This window comes from Malaclemys terrapin, chromosome 17 (assembly GCF_027887155.1).
Source record: "Malaclemys terrapin pileata isolate rMalTer1 chromosome 17, rMalTer1.hap1, whole genome shotgun sequence".
NCBI lineage: Eukaryota > Metazoa > Chordata > Testudines > Emydidae > Malaclemys > Malaclemys terrapin.
In genome coordinates this window covers 17,561,396-17,576,651 of record NC_071521.1, presented here as the reverse complement: position 1 = coordinate 17,576,651, position 15,256 = coordinate 17,561,396, and the positions used below count along the sequence as shown (strand labels likewise).

General features: G+C 41.7%; 1 protein-coding gene across 9 annotated transcripts in view; it reads right to left on the bottom strand.

The window, feature by feature from the left end:
* TNC (tenascin C) overlaps positions 1-12,971 on the bottom strand; it is a 95,661-nt gene extending 82,690 nt beyond the window's left edge. For 2 of the 9 annotated variants that reach the window (XM_054007133.1, XM_054007134.1), the window contains exon 1: positions 12,751-12,971. The gene's annotated coding sequence lies outside the window, so the exon portion shown is untranslated. The remainder of the gene's footprint in view (positions 1-12,750) is intronic. The other 7 variants (XM_054007141.1, XM_054007142.1, XM_054007135.1 and 4 more) reach the window with 6 other exon arrangements.
* Positions 12,972-15,256: the final 2,285 nt, after the last annotated feature.

Sequence of the window (15,256 nt, the reverse complement as noted above, 5' to 3'; positions counted from 1 at the left end):
GGCAACAAGGGGATGAAATCAGGGGGAAAAAGAGAGCTCTGTTCTAAAAACGGAAGCGGAACTATAGAAATATGCCTTCTCAAAATGACTCCATGGAAACGGGTCTGGGTTTGCACTTTCCTTTTGTTTTGTGTCCTGTTATAAACTCCCCTGCCCCCCCCCCCCCGCCCCCGCCCTGCATTTTCAGCACAGAAATCAGTCTTACCCATTAGTTTGTGCAGACCCATATGCAGCTGCTGGACTCTTAAATATGGAAACAGGTCCATAAGCAGCACTCAAGGAAGCTAAAAACCAGATTAGTGCCTTTTCCAGTAAAAAGCCTTCCACAGCCAAAGCAACATTTGTGCTTAATCATGCAGCAAAATCAATCCTACAATCTGTATCTTTTAATAAAACTGTTCCTAATAGTAAAAGTATTTGCTTACTCTTGCTCTTCCTGCCTTTAGCAAAGATGTACGCAGGGCTGGAAAAGATCTACAGATTTCTAAACTTGTCTTTGGAAAGTTTCTTTGCCAAGTTACACTTTCTCCGGAGCTCATTTTTTGGGTAGACATCAGTGACTTCACTTTGAATTATGCCGAGTCCTTCACAGACACAGTTTCAAATTCTGAAGTTTGTATTCTTCTCTGTATTAATCATAGCAACTTATGTTAATTTCAAATACAAAGCTCTGTTTCATTTCCAGAACCACCACTGTTTCTTCAGCAACCATCCATAGACTTTCGGCAGTCCATTTCACATAGCCCAGAAGGGTTAGTTTCCATCAGGTCACAATGGTCGGAAGCTGGGAGCCAGAACTTCTAGGTTTTGTTCCTGGTTCTTTTGCCGACTTGCTGCCTGACGCTGGGCAAGTCACTTAGCATCAATTCTGAATTAGGCCCAGAGAAGTTAAGACTAACTGCACATTTTTTTTCTCATTTACACATCGATGGAGTTACTCTGAATTTATACTGAGGTACATGAGAGCAATATTTGGCCCACTAATTCCATGTAGAAGGAGTCTAAGTGGCCGTTCTTCTGACCCCACACCTGCCAATATGTAATTTACACCAGCTTACAGTGACTGACTTACTTAGGCATGAGTGAGGCTCTCTTCTATTAACATGTAACTTACACGTTCCTAAGAATCAGTTCTCCTCTAGATTGGTGTAACTCACATAGAGTTGGGCCAGAATATGAAAGTGTGGCAAGAAATGCAACTAACAGGAGTCTGTAAGTTAAAATGCCCTGTGCTTTATTCTGATATTTAAGAAGCTATAAATTAAAGGGTTGGAAAAAAGCATAAGTGACAAATTTAGACTTCTTTTCATTCAGATTTACACGCTGGCAAGTGGAATAAAGTATTTCGGAGACAGTTTTCTTTAACATGCACCGTCTTACAGATCTACTCTCAGTTTAGCCACTGGACTCTGCCTCAGCTGTGCCGTCTGTAAAATGCACATAATGCCTCATAGGGGTGTCTCAAAACTCAGCTTACTCACATTTCTGCCACACTTTGAGGTCATTGGATGAAGGTGCAATACAGTATGTTCTTATTACTAAGCCAAAACCAAAATACACATAAATGAAGTCAGGAAGGGTGAAAGTCCATCAGTGCACACTCACACTCCTCTAATCACAGTATGGTGTCCGCTCAATGCAAAGAAAGTTTCTCCTTTAGTAATGCTGACCGGGCATTGTTCAACAGGTTCATGGAATCTGAGTAGCTTACTTCCAGATAGTCCATAGAGATGCATTGGTCACAAAATGCAACCATAATTTGAACGTCATGTGAATCAATTCTGAAGCAGCGTCCCCCTTATATACCTGCTTGGGGTTGCGAGGCAGACATCAAGGACAGCAATTAAGTCTCCTTAACAGGTGTTTCTTTGGTGTAAATTCAATTATGGTCAAGCTTGCAGATGAAAAACGCAGCTTGAGAGAGTTAGCCGACACAGCTAACTGGCAAAGAGGGTGACAGTGGGGGCTGCAGATCAGAAAAGATGATGGACAACACAGAGAGAAGGAAAGAAGTACAGCTACAGAATAAGGGACGTAAACTCATTGTATTAAAGTGATTTGATTTTCCTCGTGTCTCCAGTTCTGCCAAAATATTGCTTTTCCATGTTCCCTTGCACTATAGTGGCCACAGAGAACGTGTGTGATTGGGAGGGGAGTCTCCTTGATCTGTTGTAAGTAGTCCACAATAAAGAACACATTGACTATCATTGCTCCAAAGGAAAGTAATAAAACCTCCAGCAATGTGCTGTGGGGTTGGATTTCTTCTCCACCCAATTTTGATGATTAATTTATCCCACGAATGTGAGCGAGAATGACTGTAACTGAACATCTAAACATGTGTTTTCTCAGCCTAACCACTGCACCTAGAAACACAGAGCAGCAGTACTCACGGGAAGGCCTTCAGACTCAGCGCTTGGCCCCGCTTCCCATCACCACCTCTCTGAAGAGGATGCTTCCCTAGATGGCCTGTTTGTCTGCTTCTTTCAAAAAAATCTTTGCAGTTTCTTCCATTCTACTCTCTATGCATGAGAAGTCCTTTCAGAGCTGTCTACAAGACCACCACCCTTACTGCATCCAAATCTCTCCTCAAATCCACCATTGAGACACCTACAATAAATTTGCCAACTAATATCAACAAAGTAGAGGGGCAACTAAGAGTAGTTCACTGTTGCCAGCTCTCATGATATTATGAGTCTTGTGATATTTGGTATTTCTCTTAAAAACCCAGCTCCTGGAATCATATTATCTAAAAAAAAAACCCAAAACACCCACAGGTTTCCTTTGTTTTAAGTACATTTCTAGCCTTCTAGTTGCAGGAAAAAGCTTAAAAGCAGTAAGACAGTGTGACCTAAAGGCTTAGAAACCGTAAGAGAAATAAAATGAGCCTCCTCTTCCCCCCCCCCAACGTCATAATTTTCAGGCCAGGTTCATGATTTTTGAACGCTCGGGGTCAACAATACTGATGAGGATGTGTAAAAACAAAATGGAGCTTTCAAGATCTGATCAATAACCATGAACACATTTCACACAATGTGTCAAGTATCAGGGGGTAGCCGTGTTAGTCTGTATCTACAAAAACAACAAGGAGTCTGGTGGCACCTTAAAGACTAACAGATTTATTTGGGCATAAGCTTTCGTGAGTTAAAACCTCACTTCTTCGGATGCATTCTTTCGGATGAGGTTTTAACTCACGAAAGCTTATGCCCAAATAAATCTGTTAGTCTTTAAGGTGCCACCAGACTCCTTGTTGTTTTTGATTTCACACAATGAATCCCTTATGCATACTTTGGGCGTCTGATTCCTTTTTCTATATTCTAAGATTTTCATTGCACCTTTTTCCTCAGAGACACTGGTTTAAATCCAGAGTGACTCCACGCTAGCCAAATGCAATACACTAGAATTACAATGGTGGAAAGGAGAGCATAATTTGACTAATAGCATCTCTTCACTTTTGATTTTGCTTTTTATCACAGTAAACACTTAACAGTTATGTTTTTAAAAATAGTTTTGCAATTATGCTAAAGCTTGCAGTTAGGGACTAAAGCACTGATGTGATCAACACATAATATTCATTCCTATTTAAATGAACGTTCATTTTGCACAAAGGTGAGGTTATGCTCACACACAGCCTATAGATATAACAAGCCAAGTTCAAGTTCATCCCTCCATGGAGTTACCCAATCAAAGGATTCGTCTTGTAATTTGGTCTATTTCGTAGAACGTGGGCTCTTATGAAAATAAAGCACCATGTTATCAAGTGAAAGGATTTATAGTGGGGTCACAAAGCCAGCATGCAATTATCCAGTGTCCCATTCCATAAGCCAAACATTCCATTGTCCCTTCTTTTAAGTTAACTTTGTAGAGGGATCCTTGTATATAGAGACAAACGGAGTGGTATTCTTCTTTCTTTATGACTTAGCTGTAACTAGAGAACACAATTGGCACACTTGTGCATTGGAGTGGAAAAAGACAAAGCGTTTAAAAGCTATGAATGGCTAAGATGGCAATTGGTTGGAAGGCAGGAGGATATTTTAAGCGACGGTTGTGGTTATTTGCACTGCAGTTTGTAATTTTGCTTTGCTTTAACCACATAATTATTCCAGCTCTGCAGATTACACATTGGGATGATGCTTTCCTCAGACCTCACCATAAACATACACTGCTCTCAGCTATGTGAAATATCACTGCTTCCCTTCCAACTCCCGGGGGCTTATGACTTCCTCTTAATAGGTGCCGAGGGAGTGAGCCGGCAACCTTCCTTTGAGCCAACCCCTCATTTTTTAAAGAATTAATGGTTTACTTGGCCTGCATTCCATCCCAGCTGAGAACTCCTCTGTCCTTGGTACTAACATTTTAAATTTGCAGGAATATGCACATTTTACCAACACACGAGATCACAGAAATAATTCCTAGAAGACCGTCTCCCCCAAGGCTAGATAGCTGCTTGGCCTAAATCTGTCAGAGACAATGGATCAAGAACTTGCTTCTTCAGAAACCAGCAGTGGAGTAGTAGATCCTTCCTTAAACCCTCTATTTTATGAACAAAAAATATTGTTGACAGGCAGAGATGGGATGGAGTCAACTCCAGAGAGTGCAACCCCTCCCCCCTGGACAGATCAAATCCACAAGCCACGAGGGAAATGGGTGCAGAGCACTTGAAACAAGCAGTGGATCTTTCCTCCTTAACTCAGCCTGAAATGCTCCTTGGTACTTTGATGTAAAGCATAAGCTTTTATCAAGGAGGGGAACAGAAAATCTAGACACACGGGCAGCTCTGAGCAAGTGGTGCATTGAATCAATGACTGCACTCGTGCAAGAAGTCTGCACAGAGACACCTTGTACGTTGTTTGGAATGTAACAAACTGAGGTTCTGCTGAGCTGAAGGGAGATTTGAGAATCCTCCAAGAATATCCTGACCCATTCTCTCGAGCATATTCACTTGGGATCTATCCACACCAGAGCCATGTCTGACTGCAACTTGAGCTGTGGAACCTGAGGAGCAGGGCCAAATTTTATGCTAGCAGATCTCCACTGAAGTCAACACACTTACATCAACAGAGAATTTGGCCTGCGGTGTCTAAGCTCATCTGATTGCACAGAGGAAAACCGATCCCTTTAATTGCATGCAGAAATGAAATGAATTTCAAACAATGACATTGGTGAAGCACAGGTGTAATACGTTCTATCCACTGGAAAGCATTCGACAGACCCAGCTCTCCTCTCACTCGTACCCGTTTTACATTGGTGTAATTCCACGAGAGGTTACTCCTGACTTACATGGACGCAAGTCAGATCAGAATCAGGTCGACACATGTAGATGCATCCTGAGCAAGCTGAAGTTTCTTTACAATACAACTAGCTCAGGGCGTTATGCATTAGGTCCCACTCAACTTTCCAACTCTGAGTGCAATACTAACTAGTCCGGGTCCGGCGGTAAGCAATCGATCTTCTGGGATCGATTTATCACGTCTTGTCTAGACACGATAAATTGATCCCGGAAGTGCTCGCCGTTGACGCCAGTACTCCTGCTCTGCGAGAGGAGTATGCAGAGTCAACGGGGGAGCCTGCCTGCCGCGTGTGGACCCGCGGTAAGTTCGAACTCAGGTACTTCGACTTCAGCTACGTTATTCACGTAGCTGAAGTTGCGTATCTTAGTTCGAAGTGGGGGGTTAGTGTGGACCAGGCCTAACAGTGAATCGGATAAGCTCAGTCCATATATAAAGCAACTGAAGATAAATTTGACACTTCAGGCCTGATTCTCATTTACACAAAGCCTTTTGCACCCATCTGGCAGTGGACAGGGACTTTAAAGTTTAAAGTTATATTTACACCCAATGTGAGGCTCCTTCATACTTTCAGTGTAGTGTAAGGTGGCATAAGAACATAAGAACGGCCCTACTGGGTCAGACCAAAGGTCCATCTAGCCCAGTATCCTGTCTACCGACAGTGGCCAATGCCAGGTGCCCCAGAGGGAGTGAACCTAACAGGTAATGATGAAGTGATCTCTCTCCTGCCATCCATCTCCACCCTCTGACAAACAGAGGCTAGGGACACTATTCCTTACCCATCCATTGAGAATCAGGCCCTGCCCCTTTAAAACAACACTATTAATTTGGAGCCAGATTGTAAACCCCTTACTCACAATAAATAGCAACAGAGGGTCCTGTGGCACCTTTAAGACTAACAGAAGTATTGGGAGCATAAGCTTTCGTAGGTAAGAACCTCACTTCTTCAGATGCAAGTGAGGTTCTTACCCACGAAAGCTTATGCTCCCAATACTTCTGTTAGTCTTAAAGGTGCCACAGGACCCTCTGTTGCTTTTTACAGATTCAGACTAACACGGCTACCCCTCTGATACTTATTCACAATGATGAGCATTACTCCGAGTAGTGCCAATGAGGATATTTGTGTAAGTAATTGATCACCAATATGAGTAAAGTGTTCATAATTTGCTCTTAAGAGATCCCAAACAAATAAATCACATGTATAAACTGACTTTCCCAAAATGCCTATGGCAGTACCATATCAAAGCTGATATAATCAGTAAAATAAGACTAGTAGAACAGTGAAATAGCTTCAGAAGTGTGACCAGATCAGAATCAGATTGAGAGAGACCAGGCAAGTGGAAATCTATTTCTATCCCATTTTGGCATGTCACACTCTTTGGATCTTGTATTCTTTATATCAGACTTGGCAGTGCAGTAATTGGGTGATCATTGGGTCACTGAGATTGTGAGCCCAGGGGGAATGAAAATCTGATCACTTCCCTGGAAAGCAATCTGGTGTAGTGATGCTTAAGTACCACAGTGTTGGGGGCACCTTAGAGATACCAATAACCATAATGACATACGTGCGTGTGTGTGTGTGTGTAAAAGCAACCCCACAGGACTAAGGATTGAGAGGCCTGAGCATCAAAGTGAAAAACACTGCACCCATTCTAAGACTATTTTACACAGTGGTGTCAAGAGGCATAAGGGTAAATAAGAAGCAGGCCCACAGAGTTAAACTTTCAGATTAACTCCCCAGTACAGCAAGGATCTGAATTACATGCTTCGCTTTCAGCCTGTGTTTCAATTGTTCTGATGAATCAGGACAGATTATAACAGGCGTTTTGCTGAATCAGGGCCATTACACCAGCGATTTTCAAAGGAAAATAAATGAGTTCAGCACCCCTCCGTGGGCCATCTTGAAAACCTCAGTCTAAAACTACACCCAATTCATCTCTTGCAAGATCTACAGCTCAGCAGAGGGATGGACAAGATATCGAAGAGATACCCTGACAGACCTTTTTCATTTCTAAATTTTGATTTTTTGTTTGCGTCTGTATTAAAACTGATTCTTTCCCATCACCATGTTCTTCTTAGTCAATTGCTAAAAAGAATAGGTTTTCTAGCCATGAAACAATATCATTTTTGTTAAGGGTTTGGAAACCAAACAGCTATAGGAATGGAAGAAAGCTTCCTTTCTGCTCCTCATGCAGTTCTGGTTAAAAGGAAAGCGTTTTCTGTGTGAGTAATCTTTATAAGTAGGCACCAGAGCTCCCCTATTGCTGAGGAAGAATGGCTTATACGTGATGGATGACTGAATGCAAACTTGGCAAGGGTACCCTCCATTTTCTGAAGAATACAAAATGCCACAGGCTATTTGCAGACAGGGATTTTCTGGTTAGAAATTCTTAAAACTTGGCAACAGCCAAGATTAGTTTAATTGAAATGACAGTGGCAACACCATTAAGGATGTGAATTTGAGGATATTCCGAATGTCTGAGTCAACTCAGAATGAATTTGTCTTTTGAATCCAACTTACAAATAACCCTTTTATATATATGGGGGAGGGAGGTAGATGGGACCTCATTTCCATTGACTCCATAGCCCAAGGAGCAGTATCTTACTTGTGTTTTATTATGGACAGTTTTTGAGCTACGTCCTCAGCTCGTGTAAATTCACCTGGTTCTTCTGAAGTCAATGCAGCTACATCGATTTAAACCAGCCGAGGATATGGCCCTGTATTGCTGTGTGTATTAGCAATGGGATTTGGGGTGTGTGAATGACACAAAGAGAAATCCTAAGAAGATATTTTTTCTCATCCAAGTATGATGAAAGATATATAATCCAAATCACATTTACGTTGTAACAGCTTTTCTCCTATTTGCTAATGCTAGAAAAAGACCATGGGTAAAGGATTTTTTTCTGCACAGCACTAGGGACTTCATAATATTCCTTCCTTATGCATCCAACCATCCTGCTAAGCCCACAGATACCCCTTGTCCCAAAGAATCCTCCCACTCCTATCCCAACCATTTTGTGCAGCTTAGTTCCATCACACTTTGGGGGATTTTATTTACTGGAAGAATGCCCAATTGTTAACTTTCCCCACATGCAGAAGGCATTTAACGTCAACTTGGATTGGCTGGAGTGGGGAACGCACAAGTAGAGAGCGCACCATCGACAGGGATGGTTAAGTTGTACACACCCCACAGCTCAGTGGAAACTGAAAGAGCTCGACAACGTATCTGAGAATTGTTCATTTTGCTTCTGACATTTTTCTTCTTCCAGAAAGAACGGTCGTTTCGCTTCTTTCCTTTGAATCCCACAAAGAACTTTTAAAGCCATCAGTAACGATGTTTCGGTCTTGTCTATTTGTAAGGTTCTGGGGACAGGGACTGTCTCTACATGTGTATACAACACTGAGCACAAAGAGACCCCAAACTAATGTAGTCATAACAAAAACAGCTTGTTAAGAGGTCTGATCCAAAATCCACTGAAGGCAATGGTCATAGGTGCTGGAAGTAGGGGTGCTGCTGCACCCCCAGACTTGAAGTAATAATAACAACCCAAATACATGGTTTCTGCCTTCAGCGCCCCCATTATAAAAATTGTTCAAGCATCACTGGTCACGATAGTAGATTTCAATGGCCTTTGGATCAGGCCCTTGGAAGTCCTTTCCATCCATAGATCTCAAAGCACTTCACCAATCAGAGTAAATCTCAGAGCTCAATATTGACCTGCAACTGTCCCCTGCTCTTCCATTCCTTGGCCCAGGGACTCAAGTGTATTTTCAGGCACAAATCTAGGACCAAACTTTACTGGTCCTAAAATGATTTGTATTGTCTGCCATAATATTTCTAACCCTGGAAGGTCATGTGAGACTGGTCCATAAAATCATGTCTTTCTGATTCCCATCTTTGTTAGTTTCCCCCCTTCAGTTGTAACATGCTTTCTGTGATCATATTGCAGCTATTATCTGGAAAACTGCTAGGATTAGGTATTAGTACTTTACAATATTTTCAGGCTTATATAGTTTATAAATTATTGTTTTTTGTGAAAGTCTCAGTTCCTGAGACAGTGCTGCTTGGGGGGAAAAAAAAAGCCATATAAGAATTTAAGTTAGGTAGGTGGGGAGAAACAAGATGGTAAATTAGAACATATTTTTACAAACCAATAACTTACAGCCGGCCAGAGTTCAAAACAAATGCTTTCTGCCATTGGAAAGATGACATTCCTAACTTTCCAGTAGTATAAATCATGCATTTCTAACCCTGGAGGTTTATGAGATATTGGACCTTAAAACTGTCAGTGGCCCTTTACTTAGCAGTGCCTTTATGGCATGTGTCCAGGGCTGAATATATCAAGTCCCAGACTTCAGACTGGAGTAATTTTCAACCTCCCTGCATCTCTTATATTTAATTATGTGTTGAGCTTGTAAGGTAGACAAATGGCTAGTTGGTAACTATGCAGAGACCACCCAACTCTTTTTTGCTTGTGTCCAAGTTCAAATCTGAACCCAGATCTTATGCAGTAAGAGGTTTATTACACTCTAATTCAAGTTAACTCACTATGTCAACTTAGCAGCTCTGCAAGGGTGAGGTTATGTAATGTTAGGTACACCAGCTGACTGGTATAAATTCACATTCACCATTGTCAATTCATGCAATCCAAAATACCAAATGATTAATACTTAGCATTTTCCATTGTGCCTTTGCATCCAAAATGCCTTACGTGTCAAAGTCATACAAGCCTAGGCAAATGTTAGATGAGATGTGTAATATCAGAAGAGTAGCAAACAGCTGTAAGTGGGTGGCCATTATTTCACATGATGACATCCCTTGAGGTTAAGAAGATGCTAAGCTTTAGACTTGCAATTCAAATCCATTTTCAGTTCTGTATTTTGACAGCAGAGAAGGAAGGAGAGTACGGAACCTACCCCAAGAACTATAGACTCTGCAGCTATCTAATCTGGTCTTGCTTATCCCTAAGTGACAGAATATCTTTACTCAAGAGAGCTTTGACAGTCTTGGTAAAGCATCACCAGAACATCTGCACCTATGAAAGAGCCCTTTAGTTTATTATAGGGATTTTATAAATGACAGGTTTAGGATGAATAAGCCACCCCATCTAACGTCAAACACCTTTTGAAATTCCAGGTTGGTAACATGATAGTTAAGCATAACTGCAATTATTTTGGGGGAGGGAGAGGGCAGACAGTCTAGCCTGAGTGTGATAGGGCTAGCAAAAGAAGAGATTTCCCTATAAAAGTTATGCACTCTGGCCAGAGTTACAGTAACTTTGGGAAGTGCTTCTGAGTCAAATTTTATGGGGCACCCAGCAGCACTTCAATGGAAGGGCGGAGGTTTTTTTAGGTCCCTGTTTATTGGGGCGGGTTCAGCAATAGGTCCTGTCTGACACCTCTTGCTATATGACACCAGCTTTGCTGTCAGACAAGACTCAGTGCTCTAATCTGCAAGATGCATACTTTTCTGTGGATCAGAGGGCCCTTCCAATGGCATGGATAGCATCAATACAGTAACTAGAAAAGCCTCTTCTCTGGGATGAAAGGAGACATGGGATGACATTAATGAAGAGAAAATCTGGCACATGAATAGTAATTTGCTGCAGACAATGAATGCAATGGGGCCAGTGAGGGTGTGGGCAGGATGGAGTCTTTTGACTAGTCCCTTTTTACTCTGCTGTTTTACAGCTGCTAATCCCCATGTTCATTTCAGATGCAAGCTCTTTGCTGGGCTGATACTGGAGAGGGGGACCAGCTGCAGCATGAGGCTGACTGTGAACTCTCCGATAACGGGTGTGAACACCCAGGGAGGTTACTGGTTCAGCTTGATTTTAATTGAGCATGTTAATTTGATTAAAAAAAAAAAATCTGATTTTTAAGATTTATTGCTTAGACATGTGAAATGAAAAGACACAAAAGAGAAAACTCTCATTCCATATCTGGCTCTCTTTTTAGTTCTCTGTTATAAAAGAGTTAATACTTGCTAAGTCATCAAACAGTACATACCATTTGCAGGCTCTGGTTTTAAATCATTTCAAGGCACATACAGGCACTCTGATACATGAGAGATAGAGCATGGTTTTTTTAAACTAATTTAATGTGTGTAGTTATACGTTTTCCTCTCTGCTACTTTATTCCATCATAAGGAGGGGAATAAATGTCACTAAAGGAAGACATTTGCTAAATGAACTGGTGGAAAAAAAGATACTACATCAGATTTTCTGCCCTATTCACTGAATAACTGCAGTATACTGGTTTTTGTTCTAGCTTCTGTATTAATGAAGAGTTGGTAAAGAATACCTTTCTTGTGCCTCTGGACTATGTGTGTGTCTATTGTACACTAAAGACGTGTCATGGGTTTCCATTTATGCCAGGCAGCATAAACGTAACATTTTATCTGCCCAGTGCAATGAAAGTTTTGTCAAAATGAAAATACTAGCCAAAACCCAGTTCTTCCCATTAACTAGATATTAAGTTGTAAAGCAAACACTTAAAAATGATGTCACTACAGAAAGTTCTGAAGTAAGACTTAACCATTAAACAAAGCCAAGGATTACAATCTTCTCTATCATCAGAAGCAATTTAAGCCAACGGGATAACTAGTGATGCCAAAAATTGTAATGCACAGGGAAGTAATTGGTTAAGCATGAGAAAGTATCTCTGGTTTGTACAGAAAGTGGCTCGTTTTTACCTGTCATGATGGCAGAATTTCAACCCTCTGCCCTGGAGTCCCCTTGTCCTCCCGTTTTAAATACTTAGTAATAAAATACCAGCTGTGGCTGCCTTGGTCTTTTGTTCCCCAATACAGAGTCAGATGTCACTGTACTTGTGGAAGAAACTGGAGCCCAATGTGGGGGTGGGGGAGGGGGAGAGAGAGAGAAAGGTGAGGAAAAAAAAAACTTTAGCGCAAGGGAAGTGGCCAATTAAAAATGAAAACTTTCCAACTCTTTTCAATTCATACCTAACAGTCTAGTGATGACAATTATTTGAAGTGCCTAAGAATTAGAAGTGAGTTTGATCGGATAGTGGGGACACCTTCTTTAGTTACGTGAGTAGCAAAGCAAACCTCAAGAATTCCCCTCCAACATTCATTTTGTACCCACCTTGTCATCCAAATTTTGTCTGCATTTCCCCAGATCTAGAGCTCAGCAATCCCAGCGCTCCTTCATTCATTCATTGGTTCATTCATTTGTTCAGGCCAATGCCACTGAGACACTCATCTGATTATATCAGACATCAGAAAATAAAAACAGCCTGAACGCATGCACACTTCACGAACACATGTTCCCAGATGAGATCCTCTGACAGTTCAGACTGAATAAAAGCAACGACTGTAAAGTTCACTAGGGCACATTCTATTATTGCAAGCTTAAAAAAAAAAAAAAAAAGAACCTGAGGGTTTGTTGTTGTTGTTTTGGTTTTTTTTTTTAGATTTAGCCATTTGCGATGAACCAGACTTACCTTGCCAGCTTTGATATGAATTAGATCCCACCACGAGCAGCCTCCAGGAAATAAATAGGATGTTAAAGTCAGCAACCGCCTTTCCACTTTGTTGCTGTCCTGTCAAAGCTGAGAAGAAGTTGTCTTGTCTTATAGTCTGGGTATGTTGGAGAGAGAGGGAGAGAGAGAGATGTTTGACAGTAAGGCAAACTGTGGTCAGAGCAGCCAGCTCCTGCCTGGTTTTTATAGCTGAGCTAGAAGTCCTGATCCTTGTCTCATTCCACTGTAATGGGATGCCTCAAGGCAAGCGTTCCACTTCTTTTTTTTTTTTTTTCCAGTTGGCTTATTAAAGGAACAGCCTCCCGAGTCCCTTTGGAGAGTGGGGTAGCTCGTGAAACTGAAAAACACACACACACACACAAAGGTATTTGCATGCAGTTTATGGCTAAAGAAGGAGAAGGAAACCCCCTGCTCCAAGAGGGAGAAAAAAAAAAAAAAAAAGTCAGTTCAAGGCAAGTGACTCAGAGGAGAATATTTTCCTTACAGCATCAGCAAAGTATATCATCAGAGTTTTTAGTCTTTCCCCCTGTTATTAATGCGGTGGAACAAAATCCAGTAAGAACAGGGGGGTGGCAAGCAGGATTCCAGTTCCAAAGATGCTTCTCACACATCGCAGCCCCCTCAGCTGGTGTAAATCAGCCAAACTTCACTTGGTTCATGCCAGTTTACACCCGGTGAGGTGGAGGCCCATGTAATTGCAACCTTGCATTCTCATTAAGGACTGTCTCTGAGCGGCTGCAAACTCAAAAGCTGTGTGGAGGGGGGGAAAGAAGGGGAGCAAGATCTGAGCTGAGCTCCATCCTGATGCCTTGAAAAGGAGAGAGAAAAGAGAAGCCTCATCTTTCTTCTCGGGATCTGATAAAAGGGGATTATGTGTCTGGGGTGCGTGTGTGTTTGGCGAGATAATCTGTTCTCTTTTGTGATGCTTGTGTTTCATCCAACTGAGGACAAAACCCCCTCACCCTCATCCCCTTTCCTCACCCAAAGCTATCAATAATTCACAGACCACCCCCTTTAGTATATTTCAAGGGCATCTTTTTGTTATCTCTATTCTTCCCTGGAACCTCAGGTTTGTGACTGAGGGTTAAAGGTGTCCCGGCTTCAGTGGGTGGGTAACCTGGATGTTCTTCCTACCGGGCAGTATAAACTAGCCCATTCAGCCCACCCCACTTATTTACCTTTTAAAAAACCTTCAGAGTTTCAGCTCTGCCTTCACCTAGCTACTGTCCTGACCACACATCTCCGATGTTCTTCCAGTAAGCAAGCACTGCCATCTGATGCACTCCCTTTGGCCTGATCCAAAGCCCACTGGAGTCAGTGCAAACACACAGGTTGGCTTGAACAAGCGATGAATCAGGCTCCTCAAAAGCAGTGGGATCCTTTTGAGCTATAATCCGAGGGCACCACCTGGATCCTGGTTGGAATTAAAATTGGTTGACTGGCTCCTTCCAGCTACTTCACCCCTCTGACTGCATCTCCTGTCAGCTGGCTTTTCCTAGGAACTCAGGATTTGCCACACAGGATCAGACCACTTGTCCATCAAATCCAGTATGCTGCCTCCAGCAGCAACCAATCCTTGCCGGGTTAAGGGAATTACATTACAGGGAATATCCTGCCCACCCTTACATATCCAAGGCTGACAAAATAGATATGGTCAACTGTGCTCTGCTGCACATGGAGAAGGGAAAGAATTTCTGACCTGGGGCAGTCATTGTAAACCTAGAATGCTGCGACTCTCATAATAATTACTTCAGCTGTAAATGGTCAGAAGATTATCCAGTCTTTTAAAAAAAAAGATATTTCATTCTATTGTTTGACTCTCTCATGGACAAACTGGAGAGGTTGACTCAAGAGCTGGTCAGAAAGATGGAAAATTTAATATTTTATTGGATACTTCCTCCCATTTTAAAAATAAATGAAAGTGTCAAAATTCCGATAATTCCACCCACCTCCACAATCAGTCCAAAAAAAGAAAAATGGGAAGAAATCACAAGACTGTTGAAAATTTTCCTCGATTAGCCTCCCACCCGATTTCAAAATTATTAACACAATTTCAAATTTTGAATTTTTTTGACCAGATCTAGTGTTTGCATCTCTGCATACTCTAATTCAGGAAAGAATCCCTATTCAGGAAGCATTGATGCACAGGCTTAAAGTTAAACATGATTTATAGGCTTCACAGAATAAGGATATATTTCAACAACGTGTTTCCTGAATGTGGGCCTATCACTGCTCTTTAAGAATCTCCATGTTATGGGTTATCTCTCATCTGTTCTTTATATTCTGGTCATTTCAAATATCCCCCCAAATTTTTTACAGTGGTGTTGCTAATCCTACATTAGCAGAGGCATCTATTTTTCCCAGACAACTCAGGACCAGCCGCCACATTAAATAAAGCTGGTGAAGCATCCAAATTTTGATTTTCTGTGAAAACGCGGGATGAATTTTTTCACAATATTTTTAGGAA